The sequence below is a fragment of the Nomascus leucogenys genome, chromosome 7b (assembly GCF_006542625.1).
Source record: "Nomascus leucogenys isolate Asia chromosome 7b, Asia_NLE_v1, whole genome shotgun sequence".
In the NCBI taxonomy this organism is placed as follows: domain Eukaryota; kingdom Metazoa; phylum Chordata; class Mammalia; order Primates; family Hylobatidae; genus Nomascus; species Nomascus leucogenys.
Window position 1 is genome coordinate 20,097,633 of NC_044387.1, and position 9,807 is coordinate 20,107,439.

The 9,807-nt window shown below is 35.0% G+C and overlaps 1 pseudogene; it reads left to right on the forward strand.

Annotated features, from left to right (window-relative positions):
• The first annotated feature begins 360 nt into the window (after positions 1 to 360).
• On the forward strand, positions 361 to 1,567 carry LOC100590523 (annotated as a pseudogene).
• Positions 1,568 to 9,807: the final 8,240 nt, after the last annotated feature.

Consider the following 9,807-nt stretch of genomic DNA (forward strand, 5'->3'; position numbering starts at 1 on the left):
TCACAGTTTACAAAAATGCTAAACCTCTTCAATTTTTATAATGTGATTACAGTTGAACTCCTGAAAATACACACTAAGGTATAACATAAAGAAATGTTAAGGCAAAGCTATTTTCCTATTAACGATATGATTTAGACATTTGGATAAATGTACTTATCATTATTAAATGCATATTAATCTAATTTGCCACAGTCTTAACTTTACATAATATAGTGCAAAATCTATATTGATATAAAGACAAATTCGTGGCTCAAAAACTCAACCAGTTTTTTTTTTTTTTTTTACAAAAAAACTTACAAAAGCTTAGAGAATCGAACTTTGTGGAAAAATAGGTGCAGTCTAAAAAATCATGCCTGATATTGGGCCCCGAGCCCGCGGGGCTGTGCGGATGGTAGGGATGCCGACCCTACCGAGGAGCAGATGGCAGAAACAGAGAGCAACGACGAGGAGCAGTTCGAGTGCCAGGTGCAGGTGGGGGTCCCCAAGGAGGAGGAGGACGCGGGCCTGGTGGCCGAGGCCAAGGCCGTGGCTGCCGGCTGGATGCTCGATTTCCTCTGCCTCTCTCTTTGCCGAGCTTTCCGCCACGGCGGCTCCGAGGACTTCCGGCGGACCCGCAACAGCGCAGAGGCTATTATTGATGGACTATCCAGTCTAACAGCTTACCAGTTGAGAACAATATACATATGTCAGTTTTTGACAAGAATTGCAGCAGGAAAAACCCTTGATGCACAGTTTGAAAATGATGAACGAATTACACCCTTGGAATCAGCTCTGATGATTTGGGGTTCAATTGAAAAGGAACATGACCAACTTCACGAAGAAATACAGAATTTAATTAAAATTTAGGCTCTAGCTATTTGTAGGGAAAATGGCAACTTCAAAGAAGCAGATGTCTTTGAAAGAATATTTGGTGATCCAAATTCTCATATGCCTCTCAAAAGCAAATTGCTTGTGATAATCTGTCAGAAAGATACATTTCATTACTTTTTTCAACATTTCAGCTACAACCACATGATGGAGAAAATTAAGAGTTATGTGAGTTATGTGCTAAGTGAAAAAATCATCAACCTTTCTAATGAAGGCAGCAGCAAAAGTCTTAGAAAGTAAAAGAACAAGAACGATAGCTTCTCAAGACAAACCTAATGGTAATGATGTTGAAATGGAAACTGAAGCTAATTTGGATACAAGAAAAAGGTCTCACAAGAATCTTTTCTTATCTAAGTTGCAACATGGAACCCAGCAACAAGACCTTAATAAGAAAGAAAGAAGAGTAGGAACTCTTCAAAGTACAAAAAAGAAAAAAGAAAGCAGAAGAGCCACTGAAAGCAGAATACCTGTTTCAAAGAGTCAGCCAGTAACTCCTGAAAAACATCGAGCTAGAAAAAGACAGGCATGGCTTTGGGAAGAAGACAAGAATTTGAGATCTGGTGTGAGGAAATATGGAGAGGGAAACTGGTCTAAAATACTATTGCATTATAAATTCAACAACCGGGCAAGTGTCATGTTAAAAGACAGATGGAGGACCATGAAGAAACTACAACTGATTTGCTCAGACAGCGAAGACTGATTGTATTTGTAAAAGCTTGATGAAAGGACAATTAAGTATTTTGATCACTGTATCTTGTTTGAAACTTGTGTCATTTATGTATTGTAAAACTTTTATTTAAAGCATTACAGTATTTTTCTGTGACCATCAATTAATATGAGGACTTGTGCTATAAGCGTTAAAGCATATGCTATCATTGTATTCTTTAAGAACCTTACTTTGATAAAATGTAAATTTGTTGAACCCTGCCACATTTAGTATCCCACCCCCAAATCCTGTTACAATGAAAAAATTAAAACCTGATACGAAAAGAAAAAAAATTTCAGTTAACCTATTTTGTGTCTGTAGGCTGACCTCAACCCTGTAACATAACCCCATTAAAATGAATTTTCTTTTTTTTTAAGACAGAGTTTCTCTCTGTCGCCCCAGCTGGAGTGCAATGGCGCAATTTCAGCTCACTGCAACCTCTGCCTCCCGGGTTCAAGCCATTCTCCTGCCTCAGCCTCCTGAGTAGCTGGGATTACAGGCACACACCACCACGTCCAGCTAATTTTTGTATTTTTAGTAGAGGCGGGGTTTCACCATGCTGGTCTGGATGGTCTCAAACTCTTGACTTCATGATCCACCCACCTTGGCCTCCCAAAGTGCTGAGATTAAAGACCTGAGACACTGCGTCCTGCCTAAAATGAATTTTCTAGATGATTGAATAACAGTAATCTTTTGATAGGAGATAATGACTTGGTTTATGGCCTTAATATACTACTTAATTACTTAAGATGTTTATTAATAGAATGATAAATGTACAGAGTAACCTATAAGCATGACATACTTTTGCTTTCAGTAGTTTCACGTAAAGAAAAAAACTTGAAAATAGTAATACCTGAGGACCCACTGGAATAATAGACACTGGGGAGGTAGGGTAGGGAGTGGGAGCAAGAGCTGAAAAACTACCTACTGGGGACTCTGCTCACTACCTGGGTGACAGGATCATCCGTACAGCAAACCTCAACATCACACAGTATACCCAGCTAACAAACCTGCCCATGTGTTCCCTGAATCTAAAATAAAAATTGAAATAATTTTTTTAAAAAAGAAAAAGACAATAGTATTACCGGTGGGACAAAATTTGTACTATTAGCAAGAATCATTTTGTGCCTCATTTAGAAACAATTTGACTTTTGTTCCAGTGTTTAAACTTTGACAAAAATGGTTTTGAATAGATCTTTATAACCTGATGCCATAAATACGAGATGCTCTGATACCCTCATTGAATATATCAATATTGGGCCTAAAACAGTATTCTGTAAAGCTTAAATTGGTATTAACTATGATCATCTTGATGTCTATGATAGATAATAAACAAGGTCATACAGAAATAACTAAACAATTTTGGTTTTTCACCAACATTTTATTCTGTAAAAGATTTAGACTAACAGAATTATTTAGCATTTCGAGTCTTGTGCTTTATTTAGCAAGTGAGTAAAAATATTGGAATATTGAAGCATTTGAATAAAAAATCAAATGGTAGTGTTTTGTAGTCTCTATTGTATTTCCTATTAAGGTTTTATATATTACTTTCCCATTGTTCCTGAATTTGTTATCCTATATATAAACAGAAACATGGATGAGTAAAAAAAAAAAAAAAATCATGCCTGATATTGATATTGTGTAAGATGTTAAGATAAACAGGCTTTTTGTTGTATGGGGATTCTTTAGTATTTTCTCTCTCTCTCTCTTTTTTTTTTTTTTTTTTTTATGAGACAGAGTCTTGCTCTTCCGCCAGGCTGGAGTGCAGTGGGGCGATCTCGGCTCCCTGCAAGCTCCGCCTCCCTGGTTCACACCATTCTCAAACTTTTGTATAAATCTAAAAGTATACGAAAATATAAAGTTTACTGCAAATGTAAAAGAAACAAGTAGAATTAATGATGTAGATATTAAAATATCTATATAAGAATGAGTTTAATAAAATACGAAGTAAAATTTGGGAGAGAGAGTGTGTGTGTGTGTGTGTGTTTGAGTTGGAGTCTTGCTCTGTCGCCCAGGCTGGAGTGTAGTGGCACGATCTCGGCTCAGTGCAAGCTCCGCCTCCCGGGTTCATGCCATTCTCCTGCCTCAGCCTCCCGAGTAGCTGGGACTACAGGCGCCCACCACCACGCCTGGATAACTTTTTGTATTTTTAGTAGAGACGGGGTTTCACCGTGTTAGCCAGGATGGTCTCAATATCCTGACCTAGTGATCGGCCCGCCTCAGCCTCCCAAAGTGCTGGAATTACTGGCCTGAGACACTATGCACAGCCAAATTTGGGAGTTATTAATTTATGATTTGGTAGTCAAGCTTACATCAAAGTTGATCTTAAATGTAACTCCTGTTATCAATTCAGAAAACAGTGACTCACTTCTTAGAAGAATTTGAGTTTACTTAGATTATTTCAATGCTTTGTTGTAAGATTTCTTTGGTAACCAGGGCTTTTAATCTGTGAACTTTTGTTCATTTAGATAAAGACAGATCTGATATTTTCTTATTCAATAGTAAGAGTTATATAAATGTTACTAAATCGGTGATTAAAAATAATAAAATTACAAGGATTCAGACTATACATCTTATAAGTACACTGGTCCAATTATATATATATTTTTTTCTCACTGAATTGACTTTGATCCTTACAGTGACTAAATTTTTTATGTGTGCAGACACAAATTTTATTTTATGCCACAACATAAATATCTATGTAATTTTTACTATATAATTAACCAATGATCAATTAATTACTGGCTATTATATGGTGCTGAGTGTTTATGTTAGTACTTATACTCTTAGGGAATTATATGCTTTAATTAAAATATATGCATTACCTGCTTTCCAGGAGCCTCATATTCTGCATAAGAAGACATGATTAACACATCAACAATTGGAGAGAAATATACCAAATTAGATTACTAATTAGAAACTATGAACTACAGAATAATAAAGTGATAATTTAGCTAAGAGATAATAATATGAAATAAAATAATTGGGGAAATATTCATGAAACATACGATAATTTAGATAAATCCTGAAAGAAAATATTAGGAAAAATAAAGAGAAAAGGAAGAATGATAGGTGTGGGAGAATGTGTAACACTTAACAAAGATACAAAATAAGAATGATAAGGATGTATTTAGATTGCAAATAAAAAATGTTTTTTGACCATATAGAGAGGAACTTTGAGGAATAAGAATGATTAAGCAGTATAGTACCGTATAATAGATGGCCTTAAATCGATTCAACAAATAAAATGGTCCATAAATGCAATAAGTTTAGTCAAAATATTGTATCAGAAGTATTGTGGTGGAATCTTTTTTGTTGTTAATACATAGTAATTGTATGTATTTATGAGGTGCATGTGATCATTTGTTATATGAATACAACGTAGAATGGTAAAATCAGGGTAATAAGGATATCCATCATCTCAAATATTTATTTCTTTGTGTTGGGAACATTCTAAATTTTCTCTTCTAGCTATTTTGAATTATACAATAATTATTGGTAACTATAATCACCCTATAGTGCTATTGAACACTAGAACATATTCCTTCTGTAACCGTATTTTTGTGTCAATTTACCAACCTGTCTTTATTCCCACCTCCCCCACTACCCTTCCTCACCTTTGGTAACCACCATTGTATTCTATATCTCCATGAAATTAACTGTATTTTAGTCCCACATATGAGTGAGAACATGCAATATTTGCCTTTCTGTCCCTGGTTTATTGCACTTAACATATCCTCCAGACTCATCCATGTTACTGCAAATGATAGAATTTCATTCTTTTTTTGTGGCTGAATAATATTTCATTGTGTATATATACCCACATATTTGTTTCCATCGTAAAGACTTACTTAGTATTTAACACATCAGAGAAATACAATATTGCAACTAAGTCATACCATTTCAAATGACAGAAAGTTTTTCAAAAAATTATGAAGTAAATATTACAATATTAATAGGATTATTTTCTCATTTATTCCTTCAGATGAGTGCAACCTGGTGATTGTAATTCTGATTTGTGTTCTATTTCCATGCAAAACAACATATATAGAAAGGTTAATAAAATCACACAATTCTTATGTGCTTTTAAAATATTGTATATAAAGCCAGTGCCCAAGTTATCTTTACAATGTGCTATAAATATTAAAATTGTCATGAGGCTATTTTGTACTTTATTGATTTACAATCGAACCAAGTGTCACATTAACTGAAATTCCAGATGAAATTCTTCTAATTTAACTCAAAAGCCTTTTAAAATAAAGGTTTCAATGATTAAAATGCATAGGTCATTTCTCTCTAGGATGTAGAAAATTGAAAAGAATATTACTCTGCACCTTGAAACAAAAAAAAGCAGAATAACATGCAAAATCAGTACTATTCTTAAAACTGACAGAAAGCTGAGGTCCCAGGCAACCAATGGCCAGGCACAAGCAGTGACTCCTGGGCCATAACGTGGCAGAACATAGTGTAAGGCCACTCTAAGAGTAGGCAAGAAGAAATCACATACGGTTGCTAAAGGCCAGGTGTGGGACAGTGGGACAGTATGAGACCCCTGAGAGAGCCAGAGAAAAGAGCTCTTTGCCAATCATTTTCTCATGAATGTCCACCTAGTATTCATGGGAAAGACACAGGGAAGAAGAAATATCCAGAATGCCTCTGTCAGTGGTGCAGGTGTGAAGGAACAATGCCTGCAGCTGAGAAAGGAACATGACCTAGGCCTTACTGGAAGTTTCTTTCTTAGAGTAAGAGAAAAAAATAAAAATAAAAAATAAACAACTATAACCCAGACCTTGGAGAAGGGACAGAGAACAGTCCTAGGCCCAGGACCTATAACAGTAACATTGCAAGTCACTGCAAGGCACCAGAGTAGCAACAAATCCCAAACCCTGCTCAATACCTCACTATACCGACTCAATGAAGCCCAACTCTCTCCCACTTAGTGGTCCAGATGAAGTCAAATCCAGGTGCTGAGTAGGCCGTGTTTGGTGAGAGAGAATTAAAAATTGATGATTAAACACTGTATAGAGTCACAAATTAATATTGTAATTATTTATTTATTTTAGTTTTAAAAATAGATAAATTTTGGCCGGGGGTGGTGGCTCACTCCTATAATCCCAGCACTTTTGGAGGCCGAGGCGGGCGGATCACCCGAGGTCGGGAATTCGAGAACAGCCTGACCAACATGAAGAAACCCCGTCTCTACTAAAAATACAAAATTAGCTGGACGTGGTGGCACATGGCTATAATCCCAGCTCAGCAGGCTGAGGCAGGAGAATCGTTTGAACCCGGGAGGCAGAGGTTGCAGTGAGCCGAGATCGCACCACTGCACTCCAGCCTGGGCAACAAGAGGGAAACTCTGTCTCAAAAACAAACAAACAAACGAACAAAAGAGATAAATTTCTATGTGAATTTAAAAATTTGTGTTCAGGCATTCTCACTTAAATGTTTTGTCATCTTCATTTTCCTAATGTCTTTAAAGACATGTAAAGAATCACCCCAGGGATTGTTGTATATAGATATCTAGATTATATTGTCCCAGACTAGCTAGTGGACTAGTAATTCACCATTTAGTAAATTTATTCTAAATATGGCCATATTTTCCTAGATGTGACTCAGATTAAATTTTCTTTTTGCCAATTGTGTGTGTGTGTGTGTGTGTGTGTGTGTGTGTGTGTTTAGGAAGACTGCTAGCATAAAATTTCAAAATCTCAAATGTACCACTTTGCTCCTAAACAACATAAGGCTATTACTGTTTTCTAAAAAAGTGTGAACAAGTTGTACTCCTACAGATTTTAGGCAGCCATGTGAATAAATTTATGCCTTATATATTTGCAAAACCAATTACATAGCAAACTTCCACTAAATTATATTATATTGTGTATCCATTGCCTTACACGCAGTGGAACTCCATTCAAAATATACAGTACAATAAAAATATTATTTGGTGTATTACTCCATCAAATGTTTACCAAAAAAAAAGTGTGACTTTACAAAGGAACTTGTTATATCAAGGATACATCAGTTCCTTATATTTTCTAAGGTGAGTTTAAGCACCAGAACCAGAGGCCTTAGGCAAGTGTGATAGGTTATCTTCTGTAATTACAATCACTAGTTAGTGGTGCTCATTTCAAGGTAGGTACAATGTCTAATTTATTGGCAAGAGTGTAGGTGCTAATTTTGCTTGTAAATGAAAAGAACAAGTGTTTGCCAATTAAATCAAGCAGCTGTTTCACAGTCAGTAATACTAATAGCTACCAACAGAACCCTAAGCCATTACTCTAAATAGTTTAAGGAACTGCTTTTAATATGTAGTAAACTATAACCCTGATTCCTTAAAAATGTTGGGCTAGAATTTAGTTATTCAACTTTAATTGACCTCTCAATGGCTCCCTTGCAATTATTATAGTAGGGTAGAGCTAAGATTTAAAAACTACATTCAGTAGAGATTAACATACCAGTATACTAAATGCAGGCATGCAGGATATACCTGTGATTTACATTCATATTTATAATATTTTTTTGTGTTCAGATTGTCTGCTATTGAGTTTAGGACGTTTTTACCTATCTGTTTTAGTTATAAAGAATACTACTAGGCTACTCATTCTTTTCTATTTATTGTTACCCAAATATCTTCAGTTGATGAAAATTATAGGAAACTATAAATGTAATCCCAATTTTCTGAGGCAAGTAACTGAGTATCACACATCTTGAAAACTGTATAGAATTATCTTTAAAATTTTATAATTTGTAAAATATTGAAAAGTTTGATGTCAGCCTATGTTCTGGTCCTAGGAAGTTTTCATTCTTTTGGAAGTATATTAAAGATCCATCTACTGAATCTAAAATAATAATGACTTCCTGTCAAAATGTGTGTCATAATTAGAACTATTAACTACTCTTGCATCATTACTTTAAAACACCATCAACTTGAAAATGGAATTTTCAAATAGAGATTTAAAAGCAAACTGAATACACAGATACATAGTGCACGACAACATCAAACAAAACTTGTCTTGGGGCATTTTTAGCTGGTACTTGGAAGCACCGTCTTTTATATGGTGTCCATAGTATAAGTCTGTCGGTTTCTATGTGGCGTTCATGATGAAACAATGCATTTCAAACAAATATAATTTTTACTGTCACCATATTTAAGATTATTCTTGGAAAAAGTCAAGCATCTGTGGTCATAAAACTGAATATAACCAAATATAAGTTCAATCTACAACACATACAGAATTGTTGACAGCCATATTAGGTAAACACAAGAAGTAAACATTTAATAACATATAGTTAAATTTAGCTGACTAAATATTTTGTCTGTTTAGAAATTACACAGTATAGGAATTAAAGAATGTAAATATGTTTCAATTTTTAACCAAAAATAGTTACTTAGAGAGTGTTACTGGAAAGTTATCAAGGAGGATCATAACAATCTCTCTTAGCAGCAAGTTAGATGACTTTTATTATATTATTTTATTATAAGCTTTGAAAAATTATCAAAGCTTAGAATTTTATAACTTTTTTCAGTAGTTGCAAAGCACAATGCCTAAAGGTGATACAATATTTATAATAGCATTAAAACATGGATATGCAGAAAAGATTAAAATAATTCTGATTATGGTATGACCATACTGAAGTAATGTTTAAATAGCATATCTGCAAGGAATTTTTTTGAAATGTTAAAACTGTTACACATTCTTCTGTATTTATAATATAGATATCACTTGAAAATATTTTGTCTATATGAAGATTGGGAATAGCTCATAGATGAAAACTGTGCAGAGGTATTTTTTTTATTGCTATGTAATAAATTACCAACATTTTAGCAGCTTAAAACAGGAAAATATTACCTTGCAGTATCTGTAGATCACAAGCCAAGCAGCACACGGTTGAGATGTCTCCTTAGGGTATCAAAAACTGACACCAAGAGGTTGGCATCATCTGACATCAGATTTCTGATCTGGAGGTTCTTTAGAAAATCCACCTCCGCATTGAATTCAGTTGCTTGCCTTTGTAGGACTGAAGTCTCCTTTTCCTTTCTGACTGTTACCTAAGGACCACTCACAGGTTCTAAAGGCCAACTGCATTATGTGCCACAAGGCCCCCTCCATCTTTAAGCCAGCAAGGTTGCATCAGTTTTCTCCTTTCTTCTGTCTCTGGCCCAGATTTAAAGAGTTTATGTGATTAGGTCAGGCTCACCCAGATAATCTCTCTATTGTTAGGTATATCAATTT